Below are 15,479 nucleotides of genomic sequence, written 5' to 3' on the forward strand. Positions count from 1 at the left end.
CATGTGTGATTGAGGTACTTCTTCATTGGTGATTGAGATACTTCTACTTTTGTGATTGAGATACTTCTACATGTGTAATTGAGGTACATTTCCATGTGTAATTTACATACTTCTACATATTTGATCGAGGTACTTCTACATGTTCAATTAAGATACTAGTACTTCAACATGTGTGACTGAGAAACATCTTCGGTACTTTTACATGAGTAGATTGAGGTACTTCTTCTTTTGTGGTTGAGGTGCTTTTTTCATTGGGGATTGAGGTACTTTCTACATGTGTGATTAAGGTACTCACACATGTGTGATTGAGATACTTCTACAGATGTGATTGATATACCATACTTCTTCATGTGTGATTGAGGTACTTATACATGTGTGATAGAGTTTATTCTGCATGTGTGCTTGAGGTACTTATACATCTGTGATTGAGATACTGATATGTGTGTGATTTAGGGACTTTTATATTTGATTAAGATACTTCTACATGTGTGATTGATATACTTCTTCATGTGTGATTAAGATACTTCTACATGTGTTATTGAAATACTTCTACACATGTGATTAAGGTTCTTCTACATTGGTTAGTTAGATACTTCTGCAGATATGATTGAGATAATTCTCAGGGATTTTTCTTGCCCAATCAGGAAAAGTGTCAGTACCTTTCCAATTCGAAAATATAGTGCGGAACCCCCTTTAAATTATGGGTCTTTTGAATTGTTCAGTTTCAGTGCTCAATTCATTTGTTCACTTTCAGATAATGCGTGTTTGGAGCAAAATCGACAACATTTTCTTTCATTTTGGGATTTGTTTATACTTCAATCAGGAATTTAGGCTTTTCCTCAAGTGGGAAAGTAGTTCAAAGTACGGTACCTTTCACTGGTACTTTATACAGATGGAAACAAGAGCTGCTCGTCTTACTAGCTGAACAAAAGATTAAAATGACCAACATGTGCAATTTAATTGAAACAAGAGATGTGTTTGTCAAAAACACAATGCCTCCTATTGCGCCGCTTTGAAATAAAATTTCAATATATCATTTGAAAGGTTTAGAAATCATCTTCCTTTTAAAAAGCTTATTACTTCACTTGGATTGTATTTTTTTACTTTTGACTTTTAAGGATGACCATGACCTTGACCTTTCACCACTATAAAATGTGCAGCTTCATGATATACACATGTATGCCAAATATCAAGTTGCTATCTTCAATATTGCAAAAGTTATGGCCAATGTTAAAGTTTTCGGACGGACTGACGGACGGACAGACAGTTCAAATGCTATATACTTCTACCGGGGGCATAAAAAGTGTTCTTCTCATTTGAAAAATAATATTCTTTGAGGCATTTGCTTTTTTAAAAATACTAACATGATTTGACATAAATACAATAAATTTGTTTTAAAACTAAAATGCAATATTTAAAAGTATGTATCTGTTGTACATTCTCATATGGATGAATTTGTAAGAACGTTTAAGAATCTGACTGTGTGGTCATAATTTGTGCTATGGTGGGAGATTTAAAATAACACCTCCATAAAAGTGATTCTATCGTACATATCAGGGTTTGATCATCATTCTGGGACTCTATTCAAGATCTTTTTAAAGAAACTACATGTAAGTACTGGTCCTTGCCAGGAAACATAATTGAGAGTGTGTAACATAAATTTATTGAGAGTGTGTAACATAATTGACAGCATGTAACATAATTGAGAGTGTGTAAAATAATTGAGAGTATGTAACATAATTAAGAGTATGTAACATAATTGAGAGTAACATAATTGAGAGTATGTAACATAATTGAGAGTGTGTAACATAATTGAGAGTATGTAACACAATTGAGAGTATGTAACATAATTGAGAGTGTGTAACATAATCGAGAGTGTGTTACATAATCAAGAGTGGGTCACATAATTGAGAGTGGGTAACATAATTGAGAGTGTGTAACATAATTTAGTGTGTTACATAATTGAGTGTGTAGCATAATTGAGAGTGTGTAACATAATTGAGAGTTGGTAACAAAATTGAGAGTATGTAACATAATTGACAGTGGGTAAAATAATTGAGTGTGTAACATAATTGAGGGTGTGTAACATACCGGTAATTGAGAGTGTGTAACATAATTGAGAGTGTGTAACATAATTGAGAGTGTGTAACATAATTGAGATTGGGTTACATAATCGAGAGTGTGTAACATAATTGAGAGTGGGTAACATAATTGAGAGTGGGTAACATAATCGAGAGTGGGTCACATAATTGAGAGTGGGTAACATAATTGAGAGTGGGTAACGTAATCGAGAGTGGGTAACATAATTGAGAGTGGGTAACATAAATGAGAGTTTGTTACATAATTGAGAATGTGTAATTTATTTGAGAGTGTGTAACATAATTGAGAGTGGGTAACATAATTGAGAGTGTGTAACATAATGGAGACTGTGTAACATAATTAAGAGTGGGTAACATAATTTAGAGTGGGTATCATAATTGAGAGTGGGTAACATAACTGAGAGTGGGTATCATAATTGAGAATGGGTAACATAATTGACAGTGGGTAACGTAATTGAGAGTGTGTAACATAATTGAAAGTGTGTAACATAATTGAGAGTGTGTAACATAATTGAGAGTGTGTAACATACAGGTAATTGAGAGTGTGTAACATAATTGTGAGTGTGTAATATACAGGTAATTGAGAGTGGGTTACTATTTAAGCACAAGGCATATGATGCATTCAAATAAATAGGTTTAAAATAAAGTAAACAAGATCTGTTTGTAAACCATGCATGCCCCCATATTGGCTGTCAGTTGTAGTGGCAGCAATTGTGTGAATACGTTTTTTGTCACTGTGACCTTGACCTTTGACCTAGTGACCTGAAAATCAATATGGGTCATCCGCCAGTCATGATCAATGTACCTATGAAGTTTCATGATCTTAGGCCTAATTATTCCTGAGTTATCATCAGGAAACCATTTTACTGTTTCGAGTCACTGTGACCTTGACTAGATGTAAGCATTCTTGAGTTATCATCCGGAAACCATTTTACTGTTTTGAGTCACTGTGACCTTGACCTTTGACCTAGTGACCTGAAATTCAATAGGGGTCGTCTGCCAGTCATGATCAATGTACCTATGAAGTTTCATGATCCTAGGCGGAAGCATTCTTGAGTTATCATCAGGAAACTATTTTACTATTTCGAGTCACTGTGACCTTGTCCTTTGACCTAGTGACCTGAAAATCAATAGGGGTCGTCTGCCAGTCATGATCAATGTACCTATGAATTTTCATGATCCTAAGCCTAGGCATTCTTGAGTTATCATCCGGAAACCATTTTACTATTTCGAGTCACTGTGACCTTGACGTTTGTCCTAGTAACCTGAAAATCAATAGGGGTCATCTGCCAGTCATGATCAATGTACCTATGAAGCTTCATGATCCTAGGCCTAAGCATTCTTGAGTTATCATCCGGAAACCATTTTACTATTTCAAGTCACCGTGACCCTGACCTTTGACCTATTGACCTGAAAATCAATAGGGGTCATCTGCCAGTCATGATCAATGTACCTATGAAGTTTCATGATCCTAGGCCTGGGAACCAGACAACTCGCCCCAAAGACAACTCGCCCCAAGACAACTTGCCCCGAAAATCTGGACAAGTCGCCCCAAATATATTGGACAACTCGCCCCAATCTAAAGACAACTCGCCCCAAGTGTGTTTCTTATATATTTTATCTTGAATATTTTCAAGAATTATTTGATAAGTTTGATGTATTATATTCGTTATTATTGTAATGGAAATGTAGATGTATGATGTTATTTTTCATTCAATATAGTAAAACTTTGTAATTTAGTATTTTTTTTACATACCGGATTGCTTTTAGTAATAAATTGTTATTAGCTTTTTTATAATTGTGTTTATTAAAATAAGCGCCATTTAGTCCGTCTTGTTTTGAAAACGCGTGAAATGTTAAACGTTTAATTTGACGGCATGCTTTCATTTTCTGTTCAAAGATTTTTTAATCAGACATATTGTATGATAGTTTGGTTTAATTAAAGAATAGTGGAATGCCTTCGTGTTAGTTATGTTTTGTAAACATGTGAGTTGACAAAAATTAATTATGCCGGCATGCTTTGATTGTCTGGTCACAGATTGATGAGTTAGACATATGGTATCACAGTTTGGCGTGATAAAAGACTAAATAAGGTACTAAACAAGCTTTACCAGACAACAATGCTGTTTTTAAAGTAATTGACCACTCGCCAGCTGTCAATCAAACTCACGTAATAATAAATCAGATTTCGTTTATTGCGGCCACATGGTCCGACAAACAAAGACTATAGATAGATAGATTTATTCGGCATATACATGTCAAATAATAACATAAACAATTTATCACATTTTACATACGAACAAGATAAATTTAAAACAAACACCTATACTGAGCACTAAAAATATCACAGATCAGATTGAAATAATGAGGTATACATGTGTGTTACATTTACAATACCTTAATACAATTTCTCAGAAATTTAAAACAAACACATATACTGAGCACTAAAAATATCACAGATCAAATTGAAATCATGAGGTATACATGTGTGTTACATTTACAATACCTTAATACAATTTCTCAGATTCTTAAAACAAAATCAGATTAGAACAAACACATATATTTAGCATCACAGAATTAAAATTGACTCAATGAGGTAAACATTTGAGATACATTTACATACCTTAATAAGATTTACAATTTTCACAAAGAAGTTTAAACCAAATTCAGCTTAAGACAATCACATACATTGAACACAAAAATATCACAGATTAAATTGCCTTCATATGGTATACAATTATAGGTACATTTACATTAGACTGTTTACTTATAGTTTATTTTAGTCTGATATAAGGACATGTACTGCCAGGAAAGCCCTTGAAAGTCTTGCGACTTATTTCCAAAGGGGTCCTTTACATTACTGCTTCATACAGCACATAAACTGGATAGCAGCAAGCTATATTCATATTATGTTAAATGGTTATTGAATTATTTTGTACTTTAGTTAGCATATGTAAAATTTACAAAATGTATATATGTGTTCAACAATTTGAGCGAGCACATGATTATATAAACTCGTTACTTAACATAGACATGGGATATCTAAATACTTAAAATAAACAACACCGTCTGCTATGCTCAATCCCTAAAGGTACTTGTTTAGAAAATGTTTTTTGACTTATTTTTTGAATTTGAAGTGACTATTTATAAATTGAATAGATTCTGGAAGAGCATTCCAGGTTAACACACCATTATAATAAAAAGTTGAAGCTGTCGCTGATTTTATGACAGGAACATAGAAATTACATTTGCTCTTTCGTGTGCAGTAGCTATGAACATCAGATTTCTTAATAAAGTTTTCTTTCATATACACTGGACATTTGTCATAAAAAAAAATTATGTACATGATTTAGACTCAGTTGTTTCACTCTATCATTAAGTTTTAGTATTCCTAGTTTGTGAAAATCTGAGCGGTCAGTGTGGTTCTTGGTGGAACGTTTAAAATGAATCGCACGACCTTGTTTTGTGTAATTTGTAATTAAGACTTAAGAGTTTTTCCCAAGTTATTATACCAGGCGGAACAAGCGTAGTCAAATAAGCATTGAATTAGTGAATTACAGAGGGTTTTCCTAGTGTTAAAATCCAGTACACTGTTGTGTCTATACATGAACTTAAGTCTCGAGTTGACCTTACTGATGATGTCGTTTGCACATTTATTACCTGACAAGGTGTTATCTAGAACATGACCTAAATATTTCACCGATTTTTGAGACTTTATAGTTTGATTATTACATATGACTGAGAAATTTTCGATCTTTTTAATTTTCCGCTTACTTCCAAAAAGTATACATTCTGTTTTACCTATATGAAGAGACAACTTGTTGTCAACTAGCCAGTTATTGCAGTTTGCTAATTCACATCCTAATGTTTTACTTATGACATTTGGATCTTGATGTGAGAAAATTATGGCGCTATCATCAGCATATTACTATCGGAGTAATGGAATAAGCGTTTTATGAAAACACAACTTAGTGGTCGGAGCGATCGCGTATTTGCAACTGGTCAATTATGAGGGCTGTCTGTATATAAAGAGACGAGTTTTCAGTTAATCATAAGTTGAACTCATTTATATATTTCAAACATTTGTGCTTCTTTAATGTAGGATACAATACTTTTACTGTGAGAGTAAGTGAGTTTTGTGTTTGTGTTTCTGCAATGGCAGAAGTGCCAAAGTGCATACATTGTGGAAAGACAGTTGGGCAGAGGCAACGTGCTGTTTCTTGCGATGCCTGCGAGCGATGGCAACACTTAGGTTGTGATTCTGATAATTAATTAAGTCATTGTTGAAATCCAACAAAGAGTGCTGATTATATAGGATTTAAAACAATATGTGTGTACTTTTACCTGAAATAATGAAATATGAATGAACATTATGATATAATGTGCATTGTATATTTATGATAAGAATTTACATCTTAACGTCTTATCTAATTTATACAACGTAAATAATCGTGATTATTTTTAACTAGCTTAACGCCCTTAACAATATTATTTTAGATATAAACTGTTACGTTTCGCACGTCGATTTTGGTATTTTCATTACGAGTGAAACAATATTATATTGCCAATACAAAATATCCTATTGATTACTCAAACACACTCGTTTACTATATAACTTCGTGCATTTTTAACTATGGACTATTTTAAATATGTTCTATAAAAGACTACTTGCAATACTGTCGGTGTCATGCGGAAATGGATCTTATTTCTTAATATCCACCTTCACACTTTATTAGCGCCGTCTTTAATTAGGCTATCTCTAATAAAGAACAGATAACTGTGAAATTAATAACAATGTGCTACGGTGATGTGGATACATCCTCGTTTTTAATTTTAAATGTACACAATAATTTAGCCATATATGAAATCAATTATTTTGGCAGTAAATCCAATTTTTCCAGTACAGTAGCCAGGTGCATGTGTATTGAGCTGATAAGATAGAGATCACCACAGCAGGTTGCTAATACACAGTGTAGACTTCCCCTGTTTTATTATTGTATTTGTTATTTACCTGATTGGATTAAATGAGTCGCGTTCTAAGAAAAATGGGCATAATGCATGTGCGTAAAGTGTCGACCCACCCTAAATTGGATTTTTGCTAAGAAGAGACTTCATTTAAGCGTAAAATGTCATCAATGTTAGGCGGAAAGTGTCGCCCCTGATAATTCGTGCGGACTGCACAGGCTAATCTCGGACGACACTTTACGCACATGCATTATGCACAGTTTTCTCAGAACGCGACTCAAATGAAGTATATTCATTCGGGTCTGCTAGCGTTATGTTAAGGGTCATTTTATTTGAAAAGCTGGGTTTCTGACATAATTTCGATCGTTTTGCTTGTATACACAATTTAATGAAACAATGAATTTATTGGCGCGATGGAACATAAAATTATAATAAAAATACAAAATGTATGTACGTAGGTCATTCGAGGAACCCCCTGTTCATCCCGAACACGTGGGTGTTCACGAGTCCGAAGTAACCTTCAGTGTTATGGAATGTTCTTCCCAGCGTGGTAAAAGAAAACTAGTCTCCAGCAACGGATTTACTTATGTGTACAAGCGGTTTAACCCTAGCAAACAGACGACAATTTGGCGTTGCAGCGTGCGCAACAAGACATCGACATGTCCCGCAATAGTGGTGCCATGGGTGCAGTCTTTCGTTTCGAACGGAAGTAATCACTCCCACCAGGCTAAACCGGGCATAGACAAGGCTCTCGTCATCAACACCAAGGACCCTAGATGCAAACTCGACAATTATTGAATTAAATGGATTATTTATGGATTTTAAAGGATTATTAAAGGTAAGATACTAGTTCGAACGTGTTTTGTTTTTTGTTTGTACTTTTGTTGTTCCCTGTTCTCGGAGAAATGATTTTAACATGGGTGCCATTGTTGCATAGGATCACACACGGCATACCCATAACAGAAGATAAGAAACACATTCTGTGCGTCCTTAAATTCGTCGTCCGAAGTCGGAAATCGTATTGCCCAGTAAATTAAGTCAAATAAAATGTTAGTCGCTGCAATTGTCTGTTTACTCGTCGAAATTGTGAAGGTCGTCGATGGTTAGCTTTTATAATGTCGCGCGCCGCGGCCATTTTGTGTAAGCTACCTCTCGGTTACTTGTACTTACCCACATAGGGAAGCAGGGTATGTTTTAACTGGGTTCTAACCGATCGGTATAACTAACCAAATTTTATACAAACGCTTACCGACCAGTAACCAACATGTTACCGACTTTTAACCGCCGGTATGTGGTAAACCGCCGGTTTAACTGTTTATACAATCGGGTGCTGATAATTAATTAAGTCATTGTTGAAATCCAACAAAGAGTGCTGATTATATAGGATTTAAAACAATATGTGTGTACTTTTACCTGAAATAATGAAATATGAATGAACATTATGATATAATGTGCATTGTATATTTATGATAAGAATTTACATCTTAACGTCTTATCTAATTTATACAACGTAAATAATCGTGATTATTTTTAACTAGCTTAACGCCCTTAACAATATTATTTTAGATATAAACTGTTACGTTTCGCACGTCGATTTTGGTATTTTCATTACGAGTGAAACAATATTATATTGCCAATACAAAATATCCTATTGATTACTCAAACACACTCGTTTACTATATAACTTCGTGCATTTTTAACTATGGACTATTTTAAATATGTTCTATAAAAGACTACTTGCAATACTGTCGGTGTCATGCGGAAATGGATCTTATTTCTTAATATCCACCTTCACACTTTATTAGCGCCGTCTTTAATTAGGCTATCTCTAATAAAGAACAGATAACTGTGAAATTAATAACAATGTGCTACGGTGATGTGGATACATCCTCGTTTTTAATTTTAAATGTACACAATAATTTAGCCATATATGAAATCAATTATTTTGGCAGTAAATCCAATTTTTCCAGTACAGTAGCCAGGTGCATGTGTATTGAGCTGATAAGATAGAGATCACCACAGCAGGTTGCTAATACACAGTGTAGACTTCCCCTGTTTTATTATTGTATTTGTTATTTACCTGATTGGATTAAATGAGTCGCGTTCTAAGAAAAATGGGCATAATGCATGTGCGTAAAGTGTCGACCCACCCTAAATTGGATTTTTGCTAAGAAGAGACTTCATTTAAGCGTAAAATGTCATCAATGTTAGGCGGAAAGTGTCGCCCCTGATAATTCGTGCGGACTGCACAGGCTAATCTCGGACGACACTTTACGCACATGCATTATGCACAGTTTTCTCAGAACGCGACTCAAATGAAGTATATTCATTCGGGTCTGCTAGCGTTATGTTAAGGGTCATTTTATTTGAAAAGCTGGGTTTCTGACATAATTTCGATCGTTTTGCTTGTATACACAATTTAATGAAACAATGAATTTATTGGCGCGATGGAACATAAAATTATAATAAAAATACAAAATGTATGTACGTAGGTCATTCGAGGAACCCCCTGTTCATCCCGAACACGTGGGTGTTCACGAGTCCGAAGTAACCTTCAGTGTTATGGAATGTTCTTCCCAGCGTGGTAAAAGAAAACTAGTCTCCAGCAACGGATTTACTTATGTGTACAAGCGGTTTAACCCTAGCAAACAGACGACAATTTGGCGTTGCAGCGTGCGCAACAAGACATCGACATGTCCCGCAATAGTGGTGCCATGGGTGCAGTCTTTCGTTTCGAACGAAAGTAATCACTCCCACCAGGCTAAACCGGGCATAGACAAGGCTCTCGTCATCAACACCAAGGACCCTAGATGCAAACTCGACAATTATTGAATTAAATGGATTATTTATGGATTTTAAAGGATTATTAAAGGTAAGATACTAGTTCGAACGTGTTTTGTTTTTTGTTTGTACTTTTGTTGTTCCCTGTTCTCGGAGAAATGATTTTAACATGGGCGCCATTGTTGCATAGGATCACACACGGCATACCCATAACAGAAGATAAGAAACACATTCTGTGCGTCCTTAAATTCGTCGTCCGAAGTCGGAAATCGTATTGCCCAGTAAATTAAGTCAAATAAAATGTTAGTCGCTGCAATTGTCTGTTTACTCGTCGAAATTGTGAAGGTCGTCGATGGTTAGCTTTTATAATGTCGCGCGCCGCGGCCATTTTGTGTAAGCTACCTCTCGGTTACTTGTACTTACCCACATAGGGAAGCAGGGTATGTTTTAACTGGGTTCTAACCGATCGGTATAACTAACCAAATTTTATACAAACGCTTACCGACCAGTAACCAACATGTTACCGACTTTTAACCGCCGGTATGTGGTAAACCGCCGGTTTAACTGTTTATACAATCGGGTGCTGATAATTAATTAAGTCATTGTTGAAATCCAACAAAGAGTGCTGATTATATAGGATTTAAAACAATATGTGTGTACTTTTACCTGAAATAATGAAATATGAATGAACATTATGATATAATGTGCATTGTATATTTATGATAAGAATTTACATCTTAACGTCTTATCTAATTTATACAACGTAAATAATCGTGATTATTTTTAACTAGCTTAGCGCCCTTAACAATATTATTTTAGATATAAACTGTTACGTTTCGCACGTCGATTTTGGTATTTTCATTACGGGTGAAACAATATTATATTGCCAATACAAAATATCCTATTGATTACTCAAACACACTCTTTTACTATATAACATCGTGCATTTTTAACTATGGAATATTTTAAATATGTTCTATAAAAGACTACTTGCAATACTGTCGGTGTCATGCGGAAATGGATCTTATTTCTTAATATCCACCTTCACACTTTATTAGCGCCGTCTTTAGTTAGGCTATCTCTAATAAAGAACAGATAACTGTGAAATTAATAACAATGTGCTACGGTGATGTGGATACATCCTCGTTTTTAATTTTAAATGTACACAATAATTTAGCCATATATGAAATCAATTATTTTGGCAGTAAATCCAATTTTTCCAGTACAGTAGCCAGGTGCATGTGTATTGAGCTGATAAGATAGAGATCACCACAGCAGGTTGCTAATACACAGTGTAGACTTCCCCTGTTTTATTATTGTATTTGTTATTTACCTGATTGGATTAAATGAGTCGCGTTCTAAGAAAAATGGGCATAATGCATGTGCGTAAAGTGTCGACCCACCCTAAATTGGATTTTTGCTAAGAAGAGACTTCATTTAAATGTAAAATGTCATCAATGTTAGGCGGAAAGTGTCGCCCCTGATAATTCGTGCGGACTGCACAGGCTAATCTCGGACGACACTTTACGCACATGCATTATGCACAGTTTTCTCAGAACGCGACTCAAATGAAGTATATTCATTCGGGTCTGCTAGCGTTATGTTAAGGGTCATTTTATTTGAAAAGCTGGGTTTCTGACATAATTTCGATCGTTTTGCTTGTATACACAATTTAATGAAACAATGAATTTATTGGCGCGATGGAACATAAAATTATAATAAAAATACAAAATGTATGTACGTAGGTCATTCGAGGAACCCCCTGTTCATCCCGAACACGTGGGTGTTCACGAGTCCGAAGTAACCTTCAGTGTTATGGAATGTTCTTCCCAGCGTGGTAAAAGAAAACTAGTCTCCAGCAACGGATTTACTTATGTGTACAAGCGGTTTAACCCTAGCAAACAGACGACAATTTGGCGTTGCAGCGTGCGCAACAAGACATCGACATGTCCCGCAATAGTGGTGCCATGGGTGCAGTCTTTCGTTTCGAACGAAAGTAATCACTCCCACCAGGCTAAACCGGGCATAGACAAGGCTCTCGTCATCAACACCAAGGACCCTAGATGCAAACTCGACAATTATTGAATTAAATGGATTATTTATGGATTTTAAAGGATTATTAAAGGTAAGATACTAGTTCGAACGTGTTTTGTTTTTTGTTTGTACTTTTGTTGTTCCCTGTTCTCGGAGAAATGATTTTAACATGGGCGCCATTGTTGCATAGGATCACACACGGCATACCCATAACAGAAGATAAGAAACACATTCTGTGCGTCCTTAAATTCGTCGTCCGAAGTCGGAAATCGTATTGCCCAGTAAATTAAGTCAAATAAAATGTTAGTCGCTGCAATTGTCTGTTTACTCGTCGAAATTGTGAAGGTCGTCGATGGTTAGCTTTTATAATGTCGCGCGCCGCGGCCATTTTGTGTAAGCTACCTCTCGGTTACTTGTACTTACCCACATAGGGAAGCAGGGTATGTTTTAACTGGGTTCTAACCGATCGGTATAACTAACCAAATTTTATACAAACGCTTACCGACCAGTAACCAACATGTTACCGACTTTTAACCGCCGGTATGTGGTAAACCGCCGGTTTAACTGTTTATACAATCGGGTGCTGATAATTAATTAAGTCATTGTTGAAATCCAACAAAGAGTGCTGATTATATAGGATTTAAAACAATATGTGTGTACTTTTACCTGAAATAATGAAATATGAATGAACATTATGATATAATGTGCATTGTATATTTATGATAAGAATTTACATCTTAACGTCTTATCTAATTTATACAACGTAAATAATCGTGATTATTTTTAACTAGCTTAGCGCCCTTAACAATATTATTTTAGATATAAACTGTTACGTTTCGCACGTCGATTTTGGTATTTTCATTACGGGTGAAACAATATTATATTGCCAATACAAAATATCCTATTGATTACTCAAACACACTCTTTTACTATATAACATCGTGCATTTTTAACTATGGAATATTTTAAATATGTTCTATAAAAGACTACTTGCAATACTGTCGGTGTCATGCGGAAATGGATCTTATTTCTTAATATCCACCTTCACACTTTATTAGCGCCGTCTTTAGTTAGGCTATCTCTAATAAAGAACAGATAACTGTGAAATTAATAACAATGTGCTACGGTGATGTGGATACATCCTCGTTTTTAATTTTAAATGTACACAATAATTTAGCCATATATGAAATCAATTATTTTGGCAGTAAATCCAATTTTTCCAGTACAGTAGCCAGGTGCATGTGTATTGAGCTGATAAGATAGAGATCACCACAGCAGGTTGCTAATACACAGTGTAGACTTCCCCTGTTTTATTATTGTATTTGTTATTTACCTGATTGGATTAAATGAGTCGCGTTCTAAGAAAAATGGGCATAATGCATGTGCGTAAAGTGTCAACCCACCCTAAATTGGATTTTTGCTAAGAAGAGACTTCATTTAAATGTAAAATGTCATCAATGTTAGGCGGAAAGTGTCGCCCCTGATAATTCGTGCGGACTGCACAGGCTAATCTCGGACGACACTTTACGCACATGCATTATGCACAGTTTTCTCAGAACGCGACTCAAATGAAGTATATTCATTCGGGTCTGCTAGCGTTATGTTAAGGGTCATTTTATTTGAAAAGCTGGGTTTCTGACATAATTTCGATCGTTTTGCTTGTATACACAATTTAATGAAACAATGAATTTATTGGCGCGATGGAACATAAAATTATAATAAAAATACAAAATGTATGTACGTAGGTCATTCGAGGAACCCCCTGTTCATCCCGAACACGTGGGTGTTCACGAGTCCGAAGTAACCTTCAGTGTTATGGAATGTTCTTCCCAGCGTGGTAAAAGAAAACTAGTCTCCAGCAACGGATTTACTTATGTGAACAAGCGGTTTAACCCTAGCAAATAGACGACAATTTGGCGTTGCAGCGTGCGCAACAAGACATCGACATGTCCCGCAATAGTGATGCAGTCTTTCGTCTCGAACAAAAGTAATCACTCCCACCAGGCTAGACCGGGCATAGACAAGGCTCTCGTCATCAACACCGAGGTATTTTTATGCTCAATGACAATCTTCACAGACGGCATATTGTCTTTTTCAATGTTATGTTTTCCAATAAACATATTTATATTCTGACCGTATCTTCACGATGTTTTAATACTATACTGCATATTTAAACTATCTTAAATTCACAGGATAACACCGAGTGTGAGCAAAACATGTTTGAATCCGCTGGATCCATCGTGAACAAGATTTAGCCTGATGAGGCCGATGACCGCCTTCCAGAAGCGTCCAGGCATGTGGGAAGCTTACGAGAGGAGAGAGTTGTCCGAAAATGGCCTACTGAGGAAGTGCAGTGGCATTTACGGACCAAATGCCTGAAAGTTGTTAGAATGCATTGTTATGAATGATTGCTAATTTGATTTTTTTCTAATAATTAGAAATATTGTGTGTTTAAAATAAACTATATTTTCATTTCTTCCGAACTAGTTCACCAAAGGTTTTCATTAAATCATGTTTATTTAGGGTTAAATTGTATATAATAATATTTTATTTTATTTTTATTTAGGGTTGTATTTGAACTCTTACATGCCGATTTTATGTTTTGTATTTTTTCTTTTCATGTGCTGTGCCTCCGAACACAAGTGACATTCGGATATGTTTTAGTGCTGTGCCTCCGAACACAAGTGACACTCGGATTTTTATAGTGCTATGCCTCCGAACACAAGTGACACTCGCATTTTTTTAAAGTTCTGTGCATCCGAACGCAAGTGACACTCGGATTTTTATAGTGCTGTGCCTCCGAACACAAGTGACACTCGGATTTTTAAAGTGCTGTTCCTTTGAACACAAGTGACACTCGGATTTGTAAACTTTAAATGGGAGGAGAAGCCCGATATAAGCCGAACCTAGCTACAAGTCGGGTGGCGCCCGATGATTCCCCTGCCACAGAGCAGCTAATATGAGTTATAACTCGGGGGACTAGGTGCCTGAGCTACTTTCACTGAGCTGCAAAGTCATAATTGTCCGTAAAGTGTCTGGATTTAATATGCCGTAATTGATGCTTGGTATGTTTTCAATAAAAAAAGTTAGCATCTTGCGCATTCTCTTTTCATTCTCTTCATAAATCGTGTTATTTCGTTTAATATGCCGTAATTGATGCTTTGTATGTTTTCAATAAAAAAAAGTTAGCATCTTGCGCATGTAATTGTTATAAATGTTGGAAATGTTTTATTATATATTGAATTGTCTGTTCATTCTCTTCATAAATCGTGTTATTTTTTTCATTTAATATGCCGTAATTGATGCTTTGTATGTTTTCAATGAAAAAATGTTAGTATCTTGCGTATGTAATTGTTATAAATAATGAATATAATTATGAATATAACACATTTCTAGTTTTTTTGTTTTTCCATGTATTATTCGTTTTGTGTATTCGGCATCCCTTCTTCATGTCAAAAATGATATATAATACGTTTTTCCCACAAAGAGTATTCTATATATGACAAAATATTTCGTTGCATGATGTCATTTTATTTGGGGCGAGCTGTCTGTCATTTTGGGCGAGTTGTCTTTAGATTGGGGCGAGTTGTCCAATATATT

The 15,479-nt window shown here is 35.4% G+C and overlaps 1 long non-coding RNA gene across 1 annotated transcript; it reads left to right on the forward strand.

Annotated features, from left to right (window-relative positions):
* The first annotated feature begins 9,161 nt into the window (after window positions 1-9,161).
* Window positions 9,162-15,268, forward strand: LOC127831740 (uncharacterized). The gene is made up of 4 exons (XR_008026477.1): window positions 9,162-9,936; window positions 11,591-11,970; window positions 13,625-13,925; window positions 14,072-15,268. It is a non-coding gene; the product is annotated as an uncharacterized LOC127831740 (long non-coding RNA).
* Window positions 15,269-15,479: the final 211 nt, after the last annotated feature.

Source organism: Dreissena polymorpha, chromosome 5, assembly GCF_020536995.1.
Source record: "Dreissena polymorpha isolate Duluth1 chromosome 5, UMN_Dpol_1.0, whole genome shotgun sequence".
NCBI lineage: Eukaryota > Metazoa > Mollusca > Bivalvia > Myida > Dreissenidae > Dreissena > Dreissena polymorpha.